Source organism: Coturnix japonica, chromosome 2 (genome assembly GCF_054131305.1).
Source record: "Coturnix japonica strain WE chromosome 2, WE-NBRP24, whole genome shotgun sequence".
Taxonomy (NCBI): Eukaryota; Metazoa; Chordata; class Aves; order Galliformes; family Phasianidae; genus Coturnix; species Coturnix japonica.
Window position 1 is genome coordinate 2,214,290 of NC_140664.1, and position 16,553 is coordinate 2,230,842.

General features: G+C 37.6%; 1 protein-coding gene across 26 annotated transcripts in view; it reads left to right on the forward strand.

Annotated features, from left to right (window-relative positions):
* Nucleotides 1–16,174, forward strand: part of TSNARE1 (t-SNARE domain containing 1) — a 416,856-nt gene extending 400,682 nt beyond the window's left edge. For all 26 annotated transcript variants that reach the window (XM_085536897.1, XM_085536893.1, XM_085536887.1 and 23 more), the window contains one exon: nt 15,079–16,174. The gene's annotated coding sequence lies outside the window, so the exon portion shown is untranslated. The remainder of the gene's footprint in view (nt 1–15,078) is intronic.
* Nucleotides 16,175–16,553: the final 379 nt, after the last annotated feature.

Here is a 16,553-nt window from a genome sequence, read left to right on the forward strand (position 1 = left end):
GATGGATGAGAAACAGTACTTACTCTGTACCAGCTTTTAAACATTACTATAAAACAGCACAAGTAATTGCAAGCACAACAGAAAGCAAATATCAGAGTTCCTAGGCCTGATTCTCATTAACTTTAATGCCATTTTACACCAGCCTTGCAGTGCATTGGCACTATAAACTGAGTTATGTTAAGCATAAAGTGCTTCTATTTTGAGGAGGAGAGACTCTGTATTTACAACAGTATTATAGTTAGCCACACAAAGATGGTTCAGTGTTTCCTGCATAATGCTTGCTTTCCTGTTTCCACAAGAGGGTTCATCACAGCTGCTTACTGGGAAAAGCAACTCTTTCTTCTTTCTTTCAGGATGTACAGCTTAGAAAAACCTGAAACTATAATCCTGTATGTGATAGAAAAAGAAAAAGAAGAAAAAAAAGAAAGCAAGCAAATGCATTTGTGAGGCAATACATTACTGGTAATGGCTCTGTCTGCCCCATGCTAGAGTTGGGTATATCCTACTCCTATGTATGGTTGACTCAACAATTTCTTCTCAACTAAAACTGCTAAGAGAGAGGGTTACAAAGATGGTGAAGTGTTTGGAGGGCAAGAAGTATAGGGAGTGAATGAGGTCCCTTGGTTTGTTCAGCCCAGAGCAGACTAGGCTGAGGGGAGGAAAGGAGAGGCAGCACTGAGCTCTGCTCTCTGATGAGTGCAGCAGGGCCTGAGGGAACAGCATGGAGCTGTGTCAGGGGAGGGACATGTTGGATGTCCTAAAAACATTCTTCACCAGAGAGTGGTGGGCATGGAACAGGCTCCTTGGGGCAGTGGGCACAGCTCTGGGCTGACAGAGTTCAAGGAGAATTTGGATAGTGCTCTAAGACATAGGGTTTGGATTTTGGGGGGGTCTTGGATGGAGCCAGGAGTTGAACTTAGTGATCCTTGTAAGTCATTTCCAACCTAGGATATTTTCTGGTTTCATTATTGAATTATTGAGTACAACCTAATCAAAACAAAACTGACCCAGGAGGCTATTCAGGGATATAGCTCCCTGCTGTTGCATTCCGCACATGTGCATGAAAATTAAATGCAACATGTAGGATCGAAAGAAGAGAGTTTGTGAAATCACTGTGCAAATTTACAGTGTAATAGCTGCCTTTATATCATTTAGATAATTCTGAAGATGGTGAAAAGCATATTGTATTTCAGTATTTCCTTTTACCTGGAGAAAGCAATGATTTTTGCCAGTTATTATCAAAATCTAATTCTAGGAAAGATAACTGAATAGAAAACAAAGCTTTGCCTTTCCAAAGATGTTAACATGAGGCCAGCTCCATTAGCAATTATTTGGTGGTTCACAGGAGTCATGCTTTGTTTTTAGCTGAGGAGGTGCTGAGATTTCTCTTTCCTGATACCACTCTGGACAATCTACCTAGATTCTCTCTATAACCACTGGAGGGAGACAGACACTTTAGGGTACTGTATTTCTCTTCCTACAGAAGGCCCCTGAAATGAGTCAATGGAATCATGCTCTGAAGTCATGCTTATTTCTCTTCATTGACTACAAAGAGGGCTGAACCGGGTCACCTGCTGGGATCAGATGTGTAATACAGCTTGTTGCATTGAAGTCCATAGTGAGTTGATGGAAGGCAGAATATTGTAGTCAGATGACTCCTTGCATATTATATGGCACCCCTTTCAGAAAGTGATAATGCAAGTATGAAGACTCTGATGTCTCAGTTTAGTCACTACAGTATATCAGTAAAACAAAAATAATAAAATATGACAAATAGAAGAACTGAAAAAAAAAAAGTTTAAATTTAATCTAAGAATTGAAGATGATCTAAGGGTATAATTTGATAACATGTCTAGCATGACCTATAAGGCTCATTTGATGATTTGCAAAGTGACATTCATGAGAACACCTAATTTGCCCTGGTGGGCATCAAAATCTGACAAACGGTTTGGGGAAAAAAAATAAGCAAAAGAAATAGAGACATTTTAAAACATTTCTGTTGATTATTTTCAGGCATTGAAATTTAATAGGTACCAAAATTAAAGTTATGTTTTGTTGGAAGCATCCAGCTTTGCCTTATAAAACATTGAGCTACTGCGGAGAATAATAAATAATAATGAAACGAAATATCTGTTAATTATAATTTGCTTCATGAACAATTCAGATGAAACATTAAAATAGCAAAAAAGTTCCTTCATAAAGGAATTAATGCTCTGATAATACATTCATAAGACATTCTTTTTTATGGTGAAATAATGAACAACAGAATTTAGAACGAATAGTAAAAATCACTGATTAGATAAATATTAAATACGTCTTGTTGATTCATAGATTTTGTAGGAAAAGACTGTTTTATCACAAGCATATACAGCATCCCTTATATATTGTGTAATGCTGTACCACGGCAAGGATACAGTAGATATGTAACTGTGGGTAATACAGTCCAGAGTCAGTACAGTAACATTTGCAGAGCAAGTGCCATCTTGCATGAACACACGCTGATGATGATTCCAATTCTTCGTTCACTGAATAATCCAGTGGGTCTGCTTGCTGTGTTTTCACATTCCCCTTGAAAGTAGTCCTTATCCATTCCCAAATAATAAAAGGCTGCCAACGGGTTTCCATGTATTTTTAAAAGAAATTATTCTTACCATGGAAAATGGAAAACAAATACAGATATTGGAACGGGTATCAGCCATAGTATAAATTGAACCCTATTGCTTTTAGCCTATATTCCTTATGGCTGCTAGTCTTATTTTGAGAATACAATGTCTGCTATTAAAAGTGCATCTTCCTATATCAGAGCCTATCTTAAAGTTAGATATCCCAATGGCTTATTTTGAAATAAACCTCTCTTTTCTGACTCCATGTGAAATCAATATTTACCAGGTTTACATTGCAATGTGCTTCAGCACTGATTTTCTCCTCTGAGGAATTCTAATCACTTGTTGATACAGCCTGAAACTTACTGAGTTTGAAGTATACACTGTGAGCATGGCCCTGGAGGGGAAGGTGCAGCAGAAGAAGCACTTTAAAAACTTTCATCCTACTTCTAAACTCATGCAACTATTACTTAGGCTGGAACACACTGAAATCAGTAGTGGTATTTCTGCTGGAAGGCCCAATAAGGACAACCCCTCAAATAGCAGCTCTCCTGTGAAGAAGTTTGTTATCAGTCAGACTGAGTCCAAGGGTCTGGAAAACAACAGAAGTTCATTCTGGGGAAGAAACAAAACCTCCAGCTGTTCTAAGCTGGAAAGGGAAGAGTTCAGTAAGAATTCATCCTTTGAACATTGTCTTTCTTTCTTGATTCTCTTTCCTGTATTTTCCCTCATTCTCACCCCCTTTCCCTGTTCCAGTATCTAGTATGCAGCCACCTATGAAAAAGTAAAAAGGTTTCCTTCTGCAGAGTGCCATATGGCTGAGGTATAGCCTTAGGTGGTGAGCATCACAGTGCATCTCTGGGAAAACAGAGATTTCTGCATTTGAGGTTTAATTAGGTAAGTGCTGTATAAGTGGAATCAGTTTCTTCTTAAATACTATTTCTCAGGGGAAAAAAAAAGAGGAGATGAAGCTGGTCTAAAAGACAGGCTGACTTGTATCATTGAGTATGCCCATCCTTCTAATAATGATTGATGTCTCCTTCATCTTCACTGTTGGAACTAGCAGGGAAGGTGGTTGCTTGAGTTTTCACCATCCCTCTCACCCCGCACTGCCCAGCAATCCTACTTCATTACTGCTGCTAAAGATGTGCCTGTAGTCTGAGTTACACAGCACCATCTGTTACAGAGGAGGAAGTTGTTTATTTCTAGATGCAGCTGCAGTATAGCATTAGTGGGGGGGGGGGGGGGGGGGAGGTGGAAGATACAGAGGAGTTGTATGCTTTTTGATGTCACTTGAAATAACAGACTTGGGTGCAATGCTGCAGAAATCTACCTCCAAACAAGTAAGTATGCAGTACAGGGAAGGCACAAAAAGACAACAGTGAGACTTAGGAGCATAGCCAAACTGGGGCTTGTTGTTTCATTAGTCCATTTTGTAGACTGGCTCGGTGCAGATAAAGTAACTAACTGTGTATGCTTGATAATCAATTGAAATGAAAAATTAAATGTGTTTAGTTGCATCACTGATGAAGCTAGAAATTTAGTACCAGTTTAAGCAGTGACTGTGTTGCAAAATGCTCTAGCATCATTTCTATTTATTAGATTTCCCCTAATTAGTGTTCTACAAGTCTAAGATTTGTGGAGAGTGAAGGGTTGTGTGTGCTGAGGGCTTTATTTCACAGTGGCTGAGGAAAAAGTGTTTCCATGGATTATACCCCAAAACTTACAAATCTTCAAAAGAAAGTGAGGCTTAGCTTTATCTTGGGGTGATTTTATATCACCACACAATAAATGGGAAGATGAAGTAACACTGGGTGACTGTAACATATAAGAACCCTGGGGAGATAACTGCAGTAGGCAGCCAGCCATAGTACCAGTGGCACTCACATTTGACTGTCATACAATCACGAGTCACATCAGTCTCAACCTTTGGCCACAAAAGACTTCTAAATAGAGACTTGGCAAAGTGTAATTTGAGATTATTCCGATGCTTCCAATGACTGTCAACTGCAGGTCAAGAGCAGGACAGAAAACTGACTATAAATATTAATGATTTGTTATTTCTGTGCTTGTTTACTTGTTTTGTTTCTTCTTTTTTCTTTCAATGCCACTGTTATTCTAGTCATGAGTATGAATTTTGATATCGGAGAGAGGAACTCCTCCTGCTTGGTGTGTGTGAGGGTTTGTAGGCTCACTGAATGTGCCAGACAGTAACCAGGTAGAGGGCAGTGCCAGAATCCATCACTAAGCATTATCTAAGAAAATTTCAGTTGTGTCAGTTGGAGGAGGCTGTACATTGACAATCCCAATTAGCCTGCTTCTCAAGTAATTCTGGAATAGTAGATCAGTTAAGAGCCTCTTTCCATTCCATGGGTTTGTGGTAATTCCCTACAGTTTAGTCTCTTGTAGTTTGTACCCTATTTTTTCACTTCAGTATTGAGCATGTCAAAGACCTCTTCAATTGTGATATCCAAGATCTAAATCTTTACCCCCTTCTTATTCCTTTACCTTTTATTTGACAGACCTTTATCCTTAAAAAGGCTTATTTCATAGCCACAAAGAAAGCCATGATACAAAACAGAGTTTGTTTCCACATCACATTTTTATAATGGTAGGCTTTTTTTCTGTATACCAGTGGATGCAGCACTAGCATAACTCGTCACTGATAAATTAATTAGAAAGAAAATATACAAAACAAATAGTTAAGCCCTTGTGAACAGAGAGAGATAATAGAAAAGTAAAGGAAGGAAAACATAAAACAAGCAGTATTAAGATTAAATTCACGTAACTTTAGATAAGTAAACCTGAAGCAGTGATCTCAAGATCCCTTTCAGGTCATTGTATTCTGTTGAACAGATCAAGTTAAAGGTGGGATGGAGACAGAACATTTCACCAGCACAGAGAGAAACATGGTTGGAGAGATCAAGGTGAATATAATCTCTATTTTTCTTGCTCTCATTTATGAATAGGCAGCTAAGGTCCAAATTTAGGCGCAATGAGGAGACATCCAATAGATATAGCAGGGTAATATAAAATGAACTCACTAAAATATCTATGTTTGCATGCCATAAGCCTTATCCCTGATTCAGGGATTAATAGCTTTCTTATCCCCAATGTCTCCTAAAACATCTGCTTTCTAATGGACATTTTTGCATTAATTTGTACTTAATGTATAAGTGAAGCAACCATGTGAAGTGCACTTCCATTCAGTGATTCAGCCCTGGTACCATATGTATGAGTAATGCCAACATCTGCATGGAAAAACAGGGTCAACTGAGTTAGCAATAGCTTGTGTTCAACTGCTGGCAAAATAGTAATATATTAACATCTATAGAGTTAATTAATTCTGTTTTAAATTAGTCTTATGTACAGCAATTTATTTCCAGCGCTGATGTTAATGAAAACATAAATTGTTGCTTTAATTCCAGTTCTAAGAACTTTTGTCCATTCTGCCTGTCATCATTACTAGTATCACTGTCAAACAGTGTCTTTTGTTGCTGTTGTTATTGAAACATAAAAAATAAAACAGCCAAATCCAAAGTAGGTATTTACTGCACTGTAATATCCATCAATGTATAAGGCAGCGGCACTGCTACAGAGTGTACATAGTCCTATTACTTTTTTTCTAAGAGGTCAGCTTTTCAACTCTCATTTTCTCTATCTCTTCTAAAACCAAGTTATGCATCCAAAAATTCCCTTTAAGAAAACACACAGTGCACAGTTCCAGCTCCCTTAGCTGAAATAGCTGGAGTTTTATGCTAACCACGCTGTGCATCTTCTGTGGGCTTTTTAAGGATTATCAGCTCTACCTTCTCTAACACGTGAATGAGAAGTCAAGGGTTTCCATTACCTTTTACAGCTATGATTTGCTTGTTTTATATTTAAAAGCTGCTGCAAGGTGAAAGTCTGGTATTTCCCCATGGCTCTTGGCAGATTTTCAGGGATAGTGAAATAATAATGATACGCTGAATAGGTACTGAGTGATTTGCACACTAAGCAGCCTTGGCTACTTACTCAAGTGTTTAAGCATCTATCTCCTTGAAATTGTCTTTTCCCGCAAACAGATATATTTTAATCTGAGTCAGCATTTTTCCTTCTGGTAGTTAATCCAAGCTGAAAGTCAAATGTCTGTAATTCTCTGCATTCCCAGAGGAACATAAGGTTTGCCAATTGGTGCAAGCTCATCACGTCTGCTGTGTAGTCTCTATTAGTCTCCAGCACACGACATCTTATCTGGCCAGTGTTTTATGTCTCTCATTTCTCTGTTAGCTCGAATGCTTCCAAGAATAATGCAGCTTATTCATAAAGTTCATTATTGCTCTCTTTCCTCCATATTGCAGGACTTGCCAAATGTGTCTGGGAGCTCTGTCTCTCTAGGGATAGATTAACAGTGACTGCACAGGCCAAAAGTTATGTGGCTTGTTTCAAGGCAAGTGAGACTCTAGTCAGTTGCCTGTGTTGTTTGGGGAAGGTAAGTGTGCACTTTATGGCTAAAATGTTAGCTCACACCTGAGCACAGAGGGGTTAAAGCACATTTAAAATAATTAGAAAAAAAAAATAAAATTAAAAGAATGTCCAGATTGTCTTGGAGCACTCTGAAGGTGATGTAAGAAAGAGAAAATTTGAAAATTTGGCCATGTAACCAATGGTGCCTCTGTGTTTTCAGATAATGTCTCCAAATTGCCTGCTTTGCTGTAGAATTCTGATTTTAAAGGTGCGGTGAGAGGGCTGTCCCTGCTTATCTTTGATAGCTGCTTTTGTCTTTCACCCACATGACAAAGAATGTGCAAAACATTCACCTTTTTGTTCGAAGTGGCAACAGGATGAGAAATCCTGTCCTAAAATGCCAGAAAATCTAACATGCCTTTGCTGTATTCTCCTTTTCTTAACTCCCATAAGTAGCAGAATATCTCACTGTTAACCTAAAGCACCTCTACACTCAAAGCTGCCAAAGCTGCTAAAAAGCCCCAAGTTGTCTTTCAAAAATAAAGAGATAAAGGAAAGGGCTGCATCTTGTAGTTCAGCATAGCTAGTTTAATGTAGATGGAGAAAGACCTATGCTATTTTCTTGGTCATTCAGTGCCATCTGTTTAATGTCACTTAGATTTAGATTATTCATTTCTGGCAACATTCTAGGCAACAAAATGAAGTGATAACCCTTCTGCCACTGATTATCCCACTTTGAGCTTCACTCATCTGCATTTCTGTATTAGAATCATAGAATAGCCCTTAGTCCAAAGGGGCCCACAAATATCACGGAATCATGGAATGGTTTGGGTTGGAAGGGACCTTTAAGATCACCTAGCTCCAGCCCCCCTGCTATAGGCAGGGATACTTCCCTCTAGACCAGGTTGCTCAAAGCCCCATCCAGCCTGGCCTTGAATGCCTCCAGAGTTCGGACACCTGCAGTGTTTCTGGGCAGACTGTTCCAGTGACTCACCTCCCTCACAGTAAAGAATTTCTTCCTAACATCTAGTCTAAATCCACTCTCTTCCAGTTTAAAACAATTTCCCCTTGTCCTCAAGGATTATTGAGTCCAGCTCCTAGCTCCTCACAGGACCACTGAAAAAATCAAACCATATTTCCAAGAGCACTGTTCAAACACTTCTTGAACTCCAGCAGGCATCCTACCATGACCACTGCCCTGGGTAGCATGTTGCATAAGAATATTGTTCCAGACAAGGTTGTTCAGTTTCTTATTGGACTATCCAAACTGAGAATTTTCTTTAAGTATGATGACAGTGATTCTACAAAAACAGTAATATGGATTGAAAACAAGCAAGCATGTTTTGGAGGAAGAAAGTATCTTTGAGTTGTGACCTTGAGAGGACGCAAGACCTTACTTCGAACTCTTTTTTGATTCATTTTCTTTCCTTGATTGCTTTTAGATAGTTTTGAAGGAGTTTTTTTCCTTATTGCAGTCAGAGTCAACTTATTTTGATTGGAGAGAAGGATTGCTTGCTTAGTTATTTCTGGATGTCACCTTCATATACGTCTTCATATTTCATACCATTTATTTGTAATCTGTAGAATCATAAAGTCATTTGATTTGGAAGGTAACCTTAAAAGTCATCTAGTCCAGCTCCCTTGCACTGAAAAGGGATGTCTACAGCTATTATAATTAGTGACAATTTGTCTGAAAAAAAAACTGTTTTGGTAGACACATGGGATAACCTATAGATAAGATGGTGAAAAATCTGCAATGAGGCCAGTGTTAATAGTCAGTGGTCCAAAGCAGAAGGTAGAGAAAAATTATAGAAAGCGGTGAACCTCCATGAAGCAAAATAATGGCCAGAGAAAAGCAAGTAAAATGTCAGCGAGTCTTTGGTGAATAACATTAGCTCGTACATTTGTGCTTCAGTTAGATCCTGTGGGCTCTTGTCAGTATTACTGGAAGTACTTGTCAGAATCCAATTTTCATACCTTGCACAACTTCAAAATAATTCATTCAGGGTTTATGTCAACTCAATAACTCAAATAATAAGAATTTAGTGGAGGCTGAAAAGCAATTGCATCTTGGAGTAAACAGTGTCATGTTACAGAACTCTGTAATGACTTTTCAATCATACAGAGAAAGGAAGAAGTGTGGTCAATTTAATCTGAAATAGAGGGTTTTCTCCTTGTTTTAATCTGATAACTTAACGTTCCTGAGATTTGCTACGTACTTGCTTTTGTCAAAGTAGAACTTGTGATGTCATTATCTGATATTGCATTTATTCAACACCAGATAATTCAAAAATGCTTGAAGTTTAAAAATCAGTTGCACATTCTTGCCACATCCTCTTGTTATATGCTACAAATAGCAGCACTTGTTATTAAGGGATTGGGGAAAAGTATTCCCTCTCCTTCCCCTCCTTCCTGTACCATCCATAGTGTGTCATGCCACAAACCTTGGACACCTCACCTTTCTGTGAACTGGATCATCTCACAGTCCCAAAATTCAGCTAGCACCATTGTGCAGCTACGACTGCTGTGTGCAGATTCTGGCACTGCTACAGAATTCTTAATCGGTCTGCATGGCCTTATTTGATTCCAGACTTCAGTTCAGTGAAGTTGGATTAAAGAAGGTTGCGGGGCCACAGTGATGCAGTTAAGAGAATGCATGGAAGAAATATATGACTAGGTGAATATGAAGCAGTATACCACGTCATCACTTTCTACCTATATTTTATTCTGGAAAAAAGAAAAAGAAAAAGAAAAAGAAAAAGAAAAAGAAAGAGAAAAAGGAAAAGAAAAAGGAAAAGGAAAAGAAAAAGGAAAAGGAAAAGAAAGAGAAAAAGGAAAAGGAAAAGAAAAAGAAAAAGGAAAAGGAAAAGAAAAAGGAAAAGGAAAAGGAAAAGGAAAAGGAAAAGAAAAAGAAAAAGAAAAAGAAAAAGGAAAAGGAAAAGAAAAAGGAAAAGGAAAAGAAAGAGAAAAAGAAAAAGAAAAAGAAAAAGAAAAAGAAAAAGGAAAAGAAAAAGAAAAAGAAAAAGAAAAAGAAAAAGAAAGAAAAAGAAAGAGAAAAAGAAAAAGGAAAAGAAAAAGAAAAAGAAAAAGAAAAAGAAAAAGAAAAAGAAAGAAAAAGAAAGAGAAAAAGAGCCTAGAAGATTCACAATGCCAGTAGTGCTGTTCCAAGACTCATCTGGTGTCTGATCAGTTTTAGACTGGAAGACACACTGTGGTTTCTCTTAGAACTTGTTTTGTAACTTTTATCTTTTGTTCATACTTTTTTCTATCCAGAAAGGGTGTAATTAATCATTAGCGTGTATAATAATATAATGATGACAGGCACTTCCTCTGAAGCCTTCAGAGGAAGGTGATCAGAAAGGGAACACATAAGTCCTGAAGCACAATCAAAGAGACTTGTTTTTATGGCTTGAACTGTACTCAACTGCAGAAGAAGATTATCCAGAAAGGCGAAATTTGATATGTATGCCCATATGATATGTATTGTCATCTGTTGAATTCTGAACACATATCAGCTATGTCTGGTAAATCTGAGTGTTTTCTGTAGCTCTTAGAATTAATATGTTCTGCACATAAATCTCTATTCTCTGATATTAGGGGAGACTAGAGGCAGTATATATAGAAGTATATATAGAAATATATATATAAAAATATGTAAACAGACAAAGTTTTCTGCTTTTCTTTCAGCATTCGCTTGATAATTTTGAGAAACAGAAAACTTAGATCCTCATGACCAAACTGATATCACCACCGTCAGCCTTGCAGATGAGTTTAGGTTCTTTATCACAAGTGAGATGTTGTCAGTGGTCTACTGCTATTATCAGTGGAGTGCAATTTATCTGAATGAATGCTCTCAAACAGGGAAGTCCATTAAGGTTAATGTCTGAAAAAGTCTTAATGCCTGTAGAAATTTGCAAAAGTTAGAAGTTATATCATCAGAACTTATTTATGCAGCGTGATGTGTATCATCACGTTTTACTAGAGCAAAGACAGATCTTACTTGATTCAAAACAACAGAAGATAAGATCAAATTGTTTTTTCATTGCGGAAGATTTATTGTCCCATGAGACTAGCTGTTTAATTCACAGGCAGAACAATATAGACTAAGTAAATAAACAAGAAGTCTACACAACAATCCGCAAATGGTGTTTCTCTGAAGCCAAAGAGGGCTGTAGGATGGATCCATAGCTCAGGTTCCTACTACAGCTTAAAGCCTCTTGGTGACAGCATCTCACCTGCCTGATAGTGTGGTTCCCAGTAAAGTGGTTGGTAAGCCTGCATGGCAGAGTAATCTTATCAGTTTAATGGCAGTGGAATCTTTTCTCATTTATCTTTAATTTTCTGCCTTCTACCTCCATGCATGAGAAGAACCAGATTAGGTGTCCTTTCATTGCCTATGAGCATCATAGCAGTGATTCACTAATGTGGACAGGAAAAGCCTGAAGTCACTTAGGATTCTGCTTGCAAAGTTTCCAAAGATCTGCCCCACTGTTATTATACATATATATGTGTATATATATGTATATATGTGTGTGTGTATGTATATATATAAATATATATATACATATGGGCTTTTTTTGCTAGAGTTTGTAATTTAGTTCAGCTGCACAGACTAACACAAGACTTCATAGTCCATGACTAGAACTCCTAGACTCAGCGTTACTTATTATTACTGTTGCAACTCATAAAGAAAACACTTCATTCAAAATATAAGCATACGACAGAACTTGGAATCTTTCTCAATAAGTGAAAATAACTCATTTTTATCTTTGCTGAACCAGAAACATACATTAAGTTTGTTGGTTCGCCGCCTGGTATATCTTGTAGCTAGTTTGTGTCTGGAGATCCTCTTGTTACTCTCAGGAGCCAAGTCTGTAGTTTATCCATTTCTAATTTAAATGTTTTTAGTGATGTTGAATATTTTCCCTGACTGCAAATCAAGATTCATAATTCCCAGTAGCTTCAGAGCCTGCCAAGAGTAATGGCTTGTGCTGGTAGTCGAGTTTGCTTTCATATCAAACATATGGTGCTCTTTATCTGAGTCTTCAGAGACAAAGCTTGTCCAAAGTCTGCAGGATTTGATTAGGCTGCGTTCTTTCTCTCCCATACACAAGTGTATGCACATACATAAACTCTCACTCCTTTATCCCTCCCATACATGTATGTTTATATTCACACACATATCTTCCTCATAAGGAGGAATGCCTTTAAGGAAGGCATTTGTGAGTGACTGACTTGAATCAGCCATTTACTTATTGATTACATGTACATCAGTCATACAGCTGTTGACTGCTTGGCTTGAATGACTGGGACAGCACTAGAAAATCTGACTGGTTGATACTTCTGTAGCAGTAATGTGTGGCTTAGGGAGTTCCAAGGGCCTTCCCTCTACTCAAGAGCCTTTCCCTCTACTCAGCACTGGCAAGAAACATCTGAAATGTGGTATCCAGTGCTGCGCTCCCAATGCGAAAGAAACACATGGGTGTACTGCTGTAAGGCCAGCAAAGGCCATAAACATGATTATGGGACTGGAGCATCTGACACAGAAGGAGAGGCTGAGAGCTGGAACTGTTCAGCTTGGAGTTGTGCTATTCATGTAAATGTGGGCTTGTAACATTTATTGAATTAAACTCTTCAGAACAGTATTCACGAACAGACATAAACTGAAATATAGAAAAATTAGTTTAAAGACAAAACTTTTTTACCATAAGACTTTACAAATGGAAATACGTTTCTCCAACACACTGTGGAATGTCCACCCTTGGGGCTACTCAGAATGCAATTGACAGAGCTCTGATGACCCTTCTCTGGCTGACACTGCTCTGAACTACTGGACAGACTGCATGATGCCCAGAGGTCTCTTGCTTCCTCATCCATTCTGTGCTTCTGTGACTTGTCTAGACAATCAACAAATTACTCATTAGCAGCCGTCAAAATCTTTCCCTTTCTCTTCCTCTCTTCCTCTCTTCCTCTCCTCCTCTTTCCCTCTCCTCTCCTCTCCTCTTTCCCTCTCCTCTCCTCTTTCCCTCTCCTCTCCTCTCCTCTCCTCTCCTCTCCTCTCCTCTCCTCTCCTCTCCTCTCCTCTCCTCTCCTCTCCTCTCCTCTCCTCTCCTCTCCTCTCCTCTCCTCTCCTCTCCTCTCCTCTCCTCTCCTCTCCTCTCCTCTCCTCTCCTCTCCTCTCCTCTCCATTTTTTCTCCCTTCCCTTCCCTTCCCTTCCCTTCCCTTCCCTTCCCTTCCCTTCCCTTCCCTTCCCTTCCCTTCCCTTCCCTTCCCTTCCCTTCCCTTCCCTTCCCTTCCCTTCCCTTCCCTTCCCTTCCCTTCCCTTCCCTTCCCTTCCCATCACTCTTCTCTACTTCTATACTCTTTTTACTTTTCTCTTTTTTTGCTTCTTTTTATTTTCTTTCCACTGTACCTTCAGCCTTTCCTCTCTGGTGAAAGATTGTTTAATGTTTGGAGTGAGCAGAGTGGATGGAAAGTCTATATGATTACTATTCACTGTCCCTTTTTCAGAGCCTTTCAATATGTCAACCTCTAGCAAATATGTTTTGGATATTAGAAGAATTTCTATTAGTGAATGTATATGACAACATTTAGGTGTCCTCAGAGTATGTTTCTGCATTATCCTGAGTATCCCTCTGTAGATAATGCATGTCAATAGCAGCCAGAGAAATTTAAGTCATTCTGAAGTTGATGTTTTTATTCAAGTGACCCTCACCCTAAGAATCTACTGTCTGTATTGATTAGAACTGTAATTAGTATAATAGGAGCCCAGAGCCTGGGGCATTATTCTCAGGGGAAGAATTTCACACCTTAAATTACCTGAGATGAACTGAGATAAATATCGTCTTCAGAATACTCTTTATTATTAAAGAGTGTTTCTGTTAGCTCTTTGTAGTGTTTATGTGAATACAAGGCATTATCTTCTATGCTTTGTATTGCATGTAGCACATCACACAAAAGATGTTTCATTTCAAAAGATTATCTAAGTAATATTTCATTATGAACAGTTTTAATAATTGGCATAAATAATATAGGTGGAGGGGTCTGACCTCTGTTCTTTTTTGACAGTCTTGATTTAGAGTAAAGCATAATTTAAATTTAAACAAGATACTTCCAAGGCTTTCAACGTCAACAAAAACATTGTTCTGTTATGGGTTTAATAGTATTAACAGACAATTTTCCCATCTCTTTCCTTTCCTTTGATACCAAGTAGCCAGATTTTCTAGCATAGCAGATATATGAGCAAAGGAGTGTGAGTAGGATAAGTGCAACCACTGCAAAGGTTTGTTTCTGCTTTTAATGGTGATGTTTATTACAAATAGCCAGAGCTTGCTTATAGGGCAAGTAAATGCAAAAACACAATTTGTCTAAGCTCAGATGTCTGTAGTACCCAAAGATCTTTAGTGCTTTTTCAGGTCATCCCAGGAGGCTTCTGTTAAAGCAATCACACAAAAACATGCACTTAAAAAACAGTAATATAAAAATATATCTTCATTTACATTATCTGTTTATATTAGTTAATGTAAACTTTTTATTCTGTAGACATCTACATGTGATATAGTAGTTCATGCTGCCAAATGAAAGGGTCTGATGGCTTCTTTGTGAAGAGAAATGGAAAACAGATGAATATTTCTGAGATATATTCTCTCCAGCAGAGTACGTCAATGTCACACTCCAGTTTCTTAGTGTCCTTTGGAGGAAAATGTATTTTCAAAACTAAACTCATTGTCCACCAGATATGGGAATGACTGGCATTGAAGAGAACACAAAATCCACTCATTTATGTGCTATATTACAGTATACTGTTTTCCTTATAAATTCAATTTGTCTCTACATTCATCCTCTCCACCTGTTGCAAAATTATTTTAGACCAGAATCAGTGAAAATATGGTTTTCAGAGACTGTGTATTTAACTCTCAACTGAATTTTGGGATCACCTTGAGCAGTCACCATTCCATTAGAAACAACTTTACATGTGCAAATCTCTGGGTTCCCATGAATACTTATTAGTTATTCTTGCTTTTGCAGAGTCTGTGATCACCCCGTGAAGTGGAATGGATTCTCAAGGCATTTCACATTCATGCCTGATGTCAGTGTCTGCTTTGCTGATCACGGTGTGTTGAAAGTGCTATAACCAACAAACACCAATTGTATGGAAGAAAAGCTAAGTTTTATGCCATGAATTAATATAATTGTGAATAAGTTTTCCTGCTTTTTCTTTTATTTTACCCTTCATTGAACACATGTTTTACCCAGCATTTTGGATTTTAACTGTGCCACCTCTGTATCTGGGGAATGTTATTTTTTTTTTTTGCCTCCAGATGTGTATTCTGTGTGTTGTAACATACATAGCTAAGAATTTATCTTTGTTGTTTGTGTTTTTAACATGCTCCCAGCTCTGCTCATTAGAAACTATGAAAGTCAATGTGCTCTGTTTGACTCTTCTGTGATTATTTTTGTATATTTAAAATAGAATCCAGCTCAGATTCTTGTTTCTGTGCACTGCTGCTTTATAATTTGCTCTGGCAAATACGAGCTAAATTAATTCAAAATTACATGAGTAACTTACAAACAATCAGCAAGATACTTATTGGATTCTATGACTGTATACTTATTTGATGCCAGTGTAAGCACAGAACGCATTTATTTATAAGAAACACTAATGAAAGAGCAAGACAAATATTAAGACATATTGTGATCGCTTTTTTGAAAATGATCTGCAATGTGTTAAAAAAGTCAAGCAATGCATCTCATGAAAAATAGAAAATCCTGTATTTTATTTGATCTCATAAGGTTTCAGCACATCCACCATTTGGGATTTGGTTCTGTTTTCATGCACAATATATTCTTCTGAAAACATGATTGAAAATGCCATTTAAATTCATCTTTAAATGTGTCATGTACTATAAATGCAGCTCTCCTCCGGTAAATAAAGCATTTCAAAAGTGGTTTTAATTAAAATGTCATAGGAAGTATTGAAAAGAATTACACAAAATGATGTGTTTTTTATTCTTTGTGAAAAGTCACATCCTTTACCAAAACAGTGTCACGCCATAAAATAAAATAAAATAAAATAAAATAAAATAAAATAAAATAAAATAAAATAAAATAGCTCTTAATAAAATGTGGGTTTTGGTTATTATGATGGTTTAGAAAAGAATAACAAATATTAAGCTAGATACTTATCCACGCTTATTTAAAGTACATGCTTCCTTACCTAAAAGCTAACATAGGAAAGGCTGAGCGCTGAAAATGCTCAGCAAAATCTTGCAGGTACTTAAGCTCATTCAGGGTCAGAAGTGCAAAGCTTAATTAGGTTTGGGTGGGAAACAAATGTCAGAGTTTTGGGGTTGTTGCCGTTGTTAAGTTTTGTTTGCTTGTTTGTACTCTTTTCATCTATCCAGCAAAGTCAACATAACCGGATCATTATCATATAATTGTTCCAGTTGGAAGGGACCCCTAAAGGTCATCTAGTCCAAACACTTATTATTAAGAAAAGCATA